This window comes from Mus musculus, chromosome 15 (assembly GCF_000001635.26).
Source record: "Mus musculus strain C57BL/6J chromosome 15, GRCm38.p6 C57BL/6J".
Taxonomy (NCBI): Eukaryota; Metazoa; Chordata; class Mammalia; order Rodentia; family Muridae; genus Mus; species Mus musculus.
This window is the reverse complement of record NC_000081.6, coordinates 37,409,900-37,420,469: the sequence shown is the minus strand read 5'-3', so window position 1 is coordinate 37,420,469 and position 10,570 is coordinate 37,409,900. Positions and strand designations below refer to the sequence as shown.

The 10,570-nt window shown below is 46.0% G+C and overlaps 1 protein-coding gene across 33 annotated transcripts in view; it reads left to right on the top strand.

Annotated features, from left to right (window-relative positions):
• Ncald (neurocalcin delta) overlaps positions 1-10,570 on the top strand; it is a 426,345-nt gene that overhangs the window by 372,050 nt on the left and 43,725 nt on the right. The window lies entirely within an intron of this gene.

The window sequence follows — 10,570 nt, the reverse complement described above, 5'->3', positions numbered from 1 at the left end:
GGTGGCCAGTGGTTCAGAGGTTCAGGTAGGCGCTTGCCTGTGGTTCCATGTGGAACCAGCACACCCCCAAGGCTCTGCGCAGAAGAGCAACCCTGGCAAACAGAAGGGAGAGGCAGTCACAAGTCTCAAAAACGGCACCCCCAGCCCGCACTCCCCGGCCAAGAGTTCTCTCTCACCACAGAAGGCCAGGAAGGAGCCCAGCTGGCACTTCAGGGATATCAGCAGCCATTATTCTCCTGTCTCCTCTCTCGTTGCTCAGGCTCATCCACAGACCTGTGTCCAGTGGCATCACTCACAGATATCCACCCTTTCCTCCCAAGTGTTGGACTGTAAAAGCCTAAAAGCATGCACCACCGGGACCCAGCCCCCGAATGAACTGTCAATTACATGATGTGAAGCTATGATTTTCTTTGAAAACAAGAGTTATTTAAGATATCTCCATTTCTAGGAGCTAACTACTGTTCTGCTCAGGACTAGGGTTAGGATGCACCTCTGCAGACGTAGAGTGGGTTCCGATTCAGGACTAGTAGAGCAAGCCTCAGCTCCCACCCTGACTCCTCTGAGTCTTACACAGGCTGGAGATTTGTCAAGGATGATGAAAGCTGATAGAAACAGAAGGGAGCCCTCAGAGGAGCAGTGGCCAGGGGCTGAGCCCTCTGTGGTCCTACACTCCCAAGCTCCACAGGCCTTCCTTCCAGTCAATGCTGCATTGTATGGCTGTAAGCACTGTCTGCTCCTCTTGGATGACAAGCTGGAGATTACTAGGGACTTGAAGTCAGCCTAGTAGTTTATGGGTAAAGATAACTAACTGTAGGATGTACCAAATATTTCTCATCCTTTGAAAGTTTAGCTATGATAGAAAGGCGTGTCAGAGGAGCAGTTCATCGAGACAAATGAGGTTAAGTGAAAGGCTTCTCTTGGAAACAAAGATCCTGGGATACTTTTCTGAGAGGACAAAGGCTGGAGAAATGTGATTTTTCTTTCTTTCTTGCCTCTTGGTATTTCTGAATTCTGTGTTTTCCAGCAGAGACCAAAATCCACACTGGATGAGGTTCCCTTTCTGAGCTTTGGCTGCTTGGTTGTAACACGAGATAACTAGTTCAGAGACTAGTTAGCTAAGGGAGGTTAGCTGAGAGGGGGGTGTGAAGATATGTGGTAGTCACAAAGGATTACAATAGATGCTTGGTTTTCAAGCGTTTCTTTATATGTGCCACGGTGCTCCATAGGGATCGAAGTGGGAACTTAGAGTCCCCTGAGACTGGAGTCCAACTCTCTGTCCCCAATTCATAATCTCTGCCCAATCTTGAAGAAATGATGTGATTTCCCTAAGCCTCGGTGCCCTTGTCTGCGGAGTGAGGCGAGCTATTCTTTCCTTGTGAGGTTGTTATGGGGATCAAATGACATGTTGTACAGGAAACAGTGAGCAGGTGCCAGGACCGTGAACGGTGGTGAAGTGAAAGTGACAGGCTTGGTGACTGTGGTAAGAGCAGCTAATGATGTAAGACTAGGCCCATCAACTTCCCTCTGCTCAGTCCCTCTCCTGCTCCTGCAGAGTCCCTTCTCCTGAGCCACCCTCCTGTCCACTTCCTTTTGTGTGACCCACTGGAACTCATTGGGGTTATGTACATAAGCAGGGAGACTATTTACTAGATTATGAGCAGCTTGTCATTGTCTACACCACTAAAGATGACACTCTCCCCACTGAGCAGCCATTAACTGCTAATAGCTCTTCAGGGAGCAGAGAGGCCTCGGGAGCTCTGCCCCATCACGAATAGACTGTTGATGGGGCCTGGCTTTTTGTAGTGTAGGTTCTGGGGCTTAAACTCACATCCTTAAGCTTGTAAGGCAAGTACTTTAATGACAAAGCCATCTCCCAGCCCCTAATGTTATATTTTCAAAGAAATCCTTGCAGAGTTTGTATGAAACTGCGAGTTAAAAAACAGAAAGCATCGGCCGTCTCTCCTTACCTACCTAGTCTCAGCTACCAGGTTTAATGCTCCACACTGTCGAAACTTCTTGGGCCCGTGGAAGTCTAGGCTTGTGTATTTTATGTAAGAGATGTGTATTATGGTTCTCTAAAGAAACAAAACTGATAAAATATGTATACATGTATATATACAAACACACATATATGTATATATACTTAAAGGCTGTGATCCAGCTAGTTTAACAGTGGCTGTCTCCTGGCAGGAAGGCTGCGGATACGAGACTTGCTCAGTCCACGAGGCTGGCTGTCTCAGCAGTCCTAATCTGCTGCTGGAGTCCTGGAGGAGTCCTAGAGAGCTGCTGGTCTTCCATCTGTGTTGGCATCCAGACGAGTTAGGTCCTAGCACTAGTGAAGAAATGCCTGCCTGGCTATAGGATAGTGGAATTGCCACTGAGAGCAAGGGCGAGCATACAAAAAGCAAAATTTATTTTCTTCCCCTCCTTTTTGTGTGGGCTGCTACCAGGTGTGACCAGGTGGGTGTTCCCACCTCAAATCTGATCAAGAAAATCCCCCACAGAGGTGACCAGCTGCTTGGGCTTTAGTTGAGTCCAGATGTGCTCAAGTTGACAGCCAGGATGACAGGTTAGAATAGTGAAGGACACCCATTACCCAAAGAGAGACAATAAGTTATTCTGAATCAATGGAGGAGCATAAACCATAAATCTGAGATATTTTCTCTTTTATTTAATTACTAGATTTCCCTTTTTACAATTTACTTTTATTATTTTTTATTATGTGCCTCTGTGGAGGTATGTGTACACAAGTGCAGGTGCCCTCAGGGTCACAAATACCATCCCCTCCCCCCAGTCTTAGTTACAGAGGGTTAAGAGCACCCAGTGTGGGTGCTTCCCAAGGGCAGTGTTTGTTCACTCTTCACCGCTGAGCTGTCTCTGCAGCTCCGAATGCTCTTCTGGTGCTGTCAGTCGGGGCTTCTCATGCTGCCACTTAGGACTCATGGGGGAGCCAGCTGGGAGTGGCATGTTCATCCCACCATCTACCCTGGGCTGGGCGTGGGATGTTCATCCCTCCATCTACCCTGGGCAGGCTTTCTGGAGTCCTTAGTGCCCTCCTCCTCTTGCCCCAGCATGCCACACAAACACAGCCTTTCTCCTCTGTAAGAAGGCAGGAAGTGTGGCTGTGGATGCTGGGAGAGAGTGAGCTTCCTGCTCCCTCCGTGGGGATCCGAGTTAGTAGGAATTCTCAGAGGCAATTTTCTGATGGAGTTTGACCTTGACAGTGAAGATACACAGCAGATAAACTAATAACAAAACAGGATCCTGCCCTACCTGAAGCTCAGACCCTAAAAATGTGTACAAGCTTCTGACGCAGAAAGTAGGCTGAGAATGTGGCTCTGTGAGTAGGAAGCTAACAGAGATAATGTAGTTGGCCTTGTGCTTGGAATGCCCAGGCCCAGGGCTCAGTCTCAGCACCCAAAATCAAACACAGAGACAATCCACTCCAAGTTCTGCCTGTACTCTATCCTGTGTAAGCTATAGATAGAGGCTTCTTGATTACGTTGGTTATTCCTTACGCTAGGATCACTACCCAAGTGAACTTTGAATTTTTGTCTTGTTCTGTTTTGTTTTGAGACAAGATTTCTCTGTGTAGCTCTGGCTGTGCTGGTACTCACTCTAGACCAGGCTTTCCTCGAACTCACAGATATCCACCCTTGCCTCCCAAGTGCTGGACTGTAAAAGCCTAAAAGCATGCACCACCGGGACCCAGGCCCCGAATGAACTGTCAGTTACATGATGTGAAGCTATGATTTTCTTTGAAAACAAGCGTTATTTAAGATATCTCCATTTCTAGGAGCTAACTACTGTTCTGCTCAGGACTAGGGTTAGGGTACACCTCTGCAGACGTAGAGTGGGTTCCGATTCAGGACTAGTAGAGCAAGCCTCAGCTCCCACCCTGCTCTGAGTCTTACACAGGCTGGAGATTTGTCAAGGATGATGAACAGAAGGGAGCCCTCAGAGGAGCAGTGGCCGGGGGCTGAGCCCCCTGTGGTCCTACACTCCCAAGCTCCACAGGCCTTCCTTCCAGTCAATGCTGCATCTACTGTGCATGTGGATGTTTTACCAGCTTCTCTTAAGGGCTATGTGAGAACACACTTGTCAGTTTTCCCATCCTGCCTGCTGGCCTGAAGGGACCTTGCTGTCCCTTCCTGGTGTGTTAGGTGAGATGTCTTTGCCACTTTCACGCATAGTCATAAGATGTTGCATTCAGAGAGCTCCTGTACTTTACCCTTGGGGCATTTTATAATCCCATCCCATAAACCTTCTTTCAGCATCTGTGGCTGATATAATGGCCTCGTGCATGCCACAGCTATGTCTGTGGAGAGAGGCTGAGGATCGAGGGCTTTGGATGAAGTCTTCACTCTCTCTTTGCAAGTTAGGATGGAAAGGGTTAACTTGGCTTACACTTTCACATCATAAGCCATCCAGTCAGGTCAGGAAGTCAAGCAGGGCAGGAACGTGGAGGCCATGGAAGGGTGCTGCTTTCTGGCTTTCTCAGCCTGCCTTCTTACAGGGCCAGCAGCCCAGGGATGGCACCAGCCACAGTATGCTGCCCCTCCCCCATCAATCACTAAGATCTATGGCTGCATTTCCTCACTTGAAGTTCCCACCTTTCAGACAACTCTGGCTTGTGTGGAGTTGACATTTCCTCACTTGAAGCTCCCTCCTTTCAGAAGAGTCGGCATAAGACTAGCCAGTGCACTTGTCAGCATCCCATGTATACTGTCCTCTCCACAGAGATCCCATAAAGCCACCTACACATTTCTTAATAGTTTGGGTTATAGGCTGATACCAACCATTGTAACTACCCCTGAATCCAACCTCATCATAAAGACAACTCCTATCCTTATTGTAAATGTAAATGTTTTCCCATTTTAGAATCTTTCCTAGCCTGTGCTTTTTAAATGTAGAGACTGCATTATCCAAGGTAAGCGGTTATCTATCTGGTCTTCCACCTGACAGAATCCCTCAGCATTCCATCCTACCTGGTGTTTAGTCTACTATGTTATCCAGGCACACAACAAGCTTTTAAGAAATTCTTGTGCACATGATAGGACATGGTTTGCACAATTGGCTTGGGGAATTGGAACGATATTCCCTGTCATTTCATACACTGTCACCTATCCCTAGGAGCAGAGGAGTATTGTTCAGTCCATGTCCCTCACTCAGAGTATGCGCTCCAGACTCTACCTTTATTGCTTTCTCCTTCAACAAAGTTGTTCACTTGAGTTTCATATTTCCTTCTGGCATTCTTTAGTTGTGATCATCCTCAAAATATGAATTTGGCATGAGAGCAAACATATTGGAGTCTTGAGACAGACCCTCAATAAAGAAGAATTAGGCTGTCAGTTGCAGCCGTTTACACGATGGTTTTATTGGTGTTTCTGAGTATACACTGTGCCTGCCTCATAAATTTAAGGTGTTTACTGGTTATACATGACAGAAGCACAGCTCTGATGTCCCCTCTGCTTAGCTCATCTCTGCAGCTTGCCACAGAGGCTGGCAGGATCGTGACTGCTGGGCCGCACTGACTGATAAACTCTTTGCAGACAAGATTAAGCTTGACCAACCAGAAGTCACGTTAATTTAGAAAAGGCAGAAAATGGTTTTTGCACTTGGCTCTAACAAGGTCAATACATTTCCAGGTCCTGCAATGTGGGCATTTTTAAGTGGGGCCACAGACAGCAGGGTGTTTTTGCTTGTCCAGGCCTGCTTAGCAGAGGGGCAGGTATTAAGGTTTGTGTGAGTGTCCCACATGCTCATGTGCTTCCCCACTGGTCCCCAGATGGAGGTGATGTCTTAGATAACTGTGGAACCTTACAGACATGGTTCCTACCCGACCATCTAAACTGCTGACAGGAGCTTTAATGATATTTACTTCTGGTTTCTGTCTGAGTTCTTTAGTTCTTTTTTTCCCCTCAAATTTATCTATTTATTTACTTTACATCTCTATTATTGAACTTCCTCCTCCTGTTCACCTCCTCTCCTTCTCCCCTGAGAGGGTAGAGGACCCCCTAGGGATCCTCCAACCCTGACACATCAAGTTTCTGCAGGGCTAGACACATCCTCTCCCACCAAGGCCAGACAAAGCAGCCCAGTTAAGGGAGCAGGCTCCACAGGCAGGCAGCAGACTTAGGGATGGTCCCCTCTCCAGTTGTTGGGGGACCCACATGAAGACTGAGCTGCACATCTGCTACATATGTGTTGGGGTGGGGGCTAGGTTCAGCCTGTGTATGTTCTTTGGTTGGTGGTTCAGTCTCTGAGAGCCCAGGTTAGTTGACTCTGTTGATCTTTCCTATAGAGTTCCTATCCCCTCCAGGGCCCTCAATCCTTCCCCCAATTCTTCCATAAGACTCCTTGAGCTCTATCCAATGTTTGGCTGTGAGTCTGCATCTGTTTCAGTCAACTGCTGGGTGAAGTCTCCCAGAGGACAGCCATGCCAGGCGCCTGTCTACAAGCATAACAAAGTATAATTAATAGTGCCCAGGATTGGTGTTTGCCTATGGAGTGGATCTGAAGTTGGGCTAGTTATTGGTTGGTCATTCCCTCGGTCTCTTAAGCTCTTTATTTCTAATCAACTTCTATGATGAAGCCAACCACAAGCTCCACCCCCATAGACTGTACCACTCCACCATGATGGACTGTCCCTTTGAACCACAAGCCAGAAAAATAAATCCTCACGTTTCCCCTGTGGAATGTCTTGTCACCACTATGAGGAATGTGACTAACACTGTATCTCTACTGATACTACCTCAGCAGCCCCCAGCTCAGGTATGAAGTCTGAGAGAAGCACAGAAGCTTGTTTGACCTACTTACAACACTTGGAAACACTTTAATTTTTTTCTTTTGCATTTATTCTAGTGCTGTTCTCTGTCTAATGGCATTTACTGTGATGTGAAGACTAGAGTTAGCAAAGGGAGTTCAGCAGAGAGAACCACTCTTGTCAGCATCGAGAAGGAGCAGGAAACCTTTTCAGTGGTCTCTGGTGTGAAAGGGATGAGGAAGGCTCACAGGATGATCTCAAAGTAAACCCACCCAGGTATACCAGAGGTTCCCTAAAAATAGAGCTGCTCTGTCCTGGTTGCACCCACAGCTTGTCCTTTAGAGACAGATGCCCGGAGCCTTTGTTGGATCCACTCTAAGCATTCCATAGCTATATATTCACCATGGATTACTTTAGGCCTTTATCCTTACCTTCTCTGAATATGGAATTAAACTGGTAGCCAGAGATTTCATAGACAGACAAGAAGACTTTTCCCTAAACACATGTGCTTGTGTGTGCGCGCACACACATACTCTGCCTTCTTCCAAGTCCCTGTGGTCCCTGTGCTAACAAGGGAGAGTATAAAGTGTTCTGCCTCTACCATTAGACCTTAGTTACCTAACCTTAGGCTAATACTTACATCTTTACCCTCTGATTCTTTAATGTGGAGATAGATACTCTTTCACATAATATTTCAAGGATCTACTGAAGAAAATATTGTGAACAGCCTGTAAATTTATACAAGAAGGTACTGCATTTTGCTTGAGTTTGTGACATTGGTCACTTAATAGGCATTGTGTCAGTCAATGTTGGTGGTGAGAATGAGTATATTTAAAGCATAAATTGGTTTTGGTTGTAAACGTAGTATCCTCTGTTTTACTAAGAATTTTTATAAGCTGAAGAGTATGGTAAGGAGCAAAAGAGAACAGATTACATGAAAACTGACCAAATTGAGTTATAACTCAGTTAATCAATAGATTTTTATTGAGCAACTAATACCTGCTGAGTCTTGTTCTAGATGTTGTGATTGTGGGACTTGTGAACAACAACAACAAAAAAAAAACATCTGTGACTCCATGAAGCCTCCATTTTAGTAGGGAAAGATGAACAATCAACACAATAAAACTGTCAGTGTATAGAAGTCTTAAAGTTAAGGCAGACAGTAAAGTACTCAAGGAAGAGCCAGTGTTATGCTTCTAACCAGGGATATAAGGGGAGGATACCACTGGAGAGGCGATGTTGGGGTTACCTTGAAGAGGTGAGGGATAGGTTGTAAGGATGGTTTCTAGTCTAGCTGCTCTGAACCTATACAGAGTAAATTCACAGTGGGAAATAGAACCAACTTAGAGCCTCCTTGGAGATCACCATAAATTCACAATGGGAAATATAGCCAACTTAGAGTCTCCTTGGAGAAACCATAACAGGCACAGTAGGTTGTTTTTTCTCCTCTCATGAGTAGAAAAGATGTGGGATGGTCCTGTCTGGATACTGTTGGTTTTTGAAGCAGAGCTCCTTGTGAGTGTAGCCTGGGTACTTAAAGGAATGCATGTCTTGTACCATAGCTACATAGGAAAGATATGACTATATCCAGATGAGTAAAGAATCTAACCTTGAGTGCAATAAGGAAGCTGTAGAACAAGAAATGCTTGTGTCTGTGACAATAGATGACAATTCGTCAGTGATGGTAGATACTTCCTAAGCCTGCATTCTCTGCAAACACGTTACATACCCTGGGAGAAGGCCTCTCCCAGGTTCCTGTTGCCTCAATGCAAGACTTCAGCTGAGAGATGGTTTAAACAAAAGCTTATTTATCAAAGCAAATTACAGTCTAAAGAGATATTTGAATTCACCCCAAGTGAGTGCAGCAGCCCTTCGTGTTCTCCAAGGTAGATGTTTAAGAAATTTCATAAGAAACACCCTCCTGTGGTGTCATTGCTAAGTTCCTCCCTTTGATATCACCTTCATTTCACCCCACTCTACTGTACAAGCTCTGGAGCTAAGATGTCCATGTGGATTTTCCACTCCTAGTTTTGGGGATGTTCTTCAGTGTGGGCTACAAGAAAGTACCCTGCCCTTTTCATTTCTGAGATGGTGGCACAAACCTACTTCACCCAAGATGTCTAGTCACAAAGCAGTGTGGAACAGGAACATCCAGGAAGGCCATTCGGGAACACCATTGATGTCAGGGGGCTGAAGGCTCCTCCTGCAGAAAGTATCCAACACCACTTTCTGCTCTCTCACCCACCCGCAGAGTCACTGGATGATCACTGTTTTGTGTCATCCAGTGTTCATGGCATCTACAAAGCCATAGTCTCCCCAGAACCAGAGTGGGGGGAGAGGGCAGACAGAGTGAAACCCAGAGCCCTTCCTTCTCATTGGCTACAACTCCCATGGGACCCATGTGCTTTGCTTCTGGTTGTCTCAATAACCGCCACATGGAAAACATTGACCTAGGGGCTGGCAGGGGCCTCCTGGAGTGCAGACCCACAAAGATCCTTCATATCTGCCTAATGCTCCAAACAGGGGAGTCAGGCTGGAGAGTGGTGTGGCTCCTGTTCCTTCTTTCTCTGTGTGTCACCTTCCTGCTCTTGGCCTTTCTAACTCTTCATGGATAGCAGGCAAGTAGGAGAGAGCCCTCAACTCTGAGGGTCTCTTTTCTATAAATACACCAATGGAAATGTAGCCTTATCTTATTTAGGCTAATGGTGTTCATTGCGCATCATGTTGGTTCTTTTCTGTTAGATGGGCAGCAAGAGATTCTTTTCTCTTCATTAAGTTCTTCTGACAGCATGAGGATATAGGTGTTAATCATATCTATTTACCGTATAGTGACTAAACAACAAAGATGCCCCAAGTCACATGGCACGGTATAATGATAGAGTCTGATTTAGTTGTCACCTTCCCTGCAGGAGGGTCACATAAGGCACTTCATAGTTTCTCCTTACTAGCCAATGGACTCCACACTTAGCCTGTGTCTGTATAGACAAACAGTATGTCCTGCCGTGCTGGCCAGAATGGGGAGGGATCCCAGGATACATTTTTAGCATAATCAGCCATTCAAACACCAAAATCAGCCTGGCCAGGAATGCACCAGAGGGGGAGGTAGGAAGAGTAGATTGGGTCCCCCTCTCCTGGGACCCAGCTGCATGAACGTGTCACAGCTATTCATTTCTTCATGACTCTACTACTTGAAGTAAAATCACAGACTTTCAAAGAAAAATATTAATGAAACTTCTATGAATTATGTTCCAAACCCCAAATTCTTGCCCCATGTAGGATTATTTTTATAGAACTGTCCCTTCTAAACCCGGAAGCAGTATGCCAAATAGATTTTTTAAATTATGAACTATTTTTGGATTCTGTGGGGCCTGGAACCATTTACTAAATGCATTTGTGGCCCCCAGAGGAAGTCTAAAATTGGGGACTTAAGCCTCTGGTCCTCCAGCTGCTGGTAAGAGACGTGGCCTTGGGTGGCTGAAACTGATCTGTTTGCTGCCCTGGCCTAGGAAGCTCTGTGCCTTGTCTACTGTCACAGTGATTACTGTTAAATGATAGTTTATGGTTTAAAATAAGACTATTTCATGCCCTAAGTTGAACAGACATTTGCTGGCATCAGAATTCCAAGCAACTCCATGTGGTAGGGTTGTGGCAGCCCTGAGAGACTATTGAGGCCACAGGGCACCCCACTCTTCTCAAACACTAGCCCCTAACATGGCTGTAGTCAACTGTGATGAGCAGTCAGGTAGCCATGTCCATAAAGACTTTGTCCAAAGCTCTTGACTTCTGACATTCACACGGTTTCTT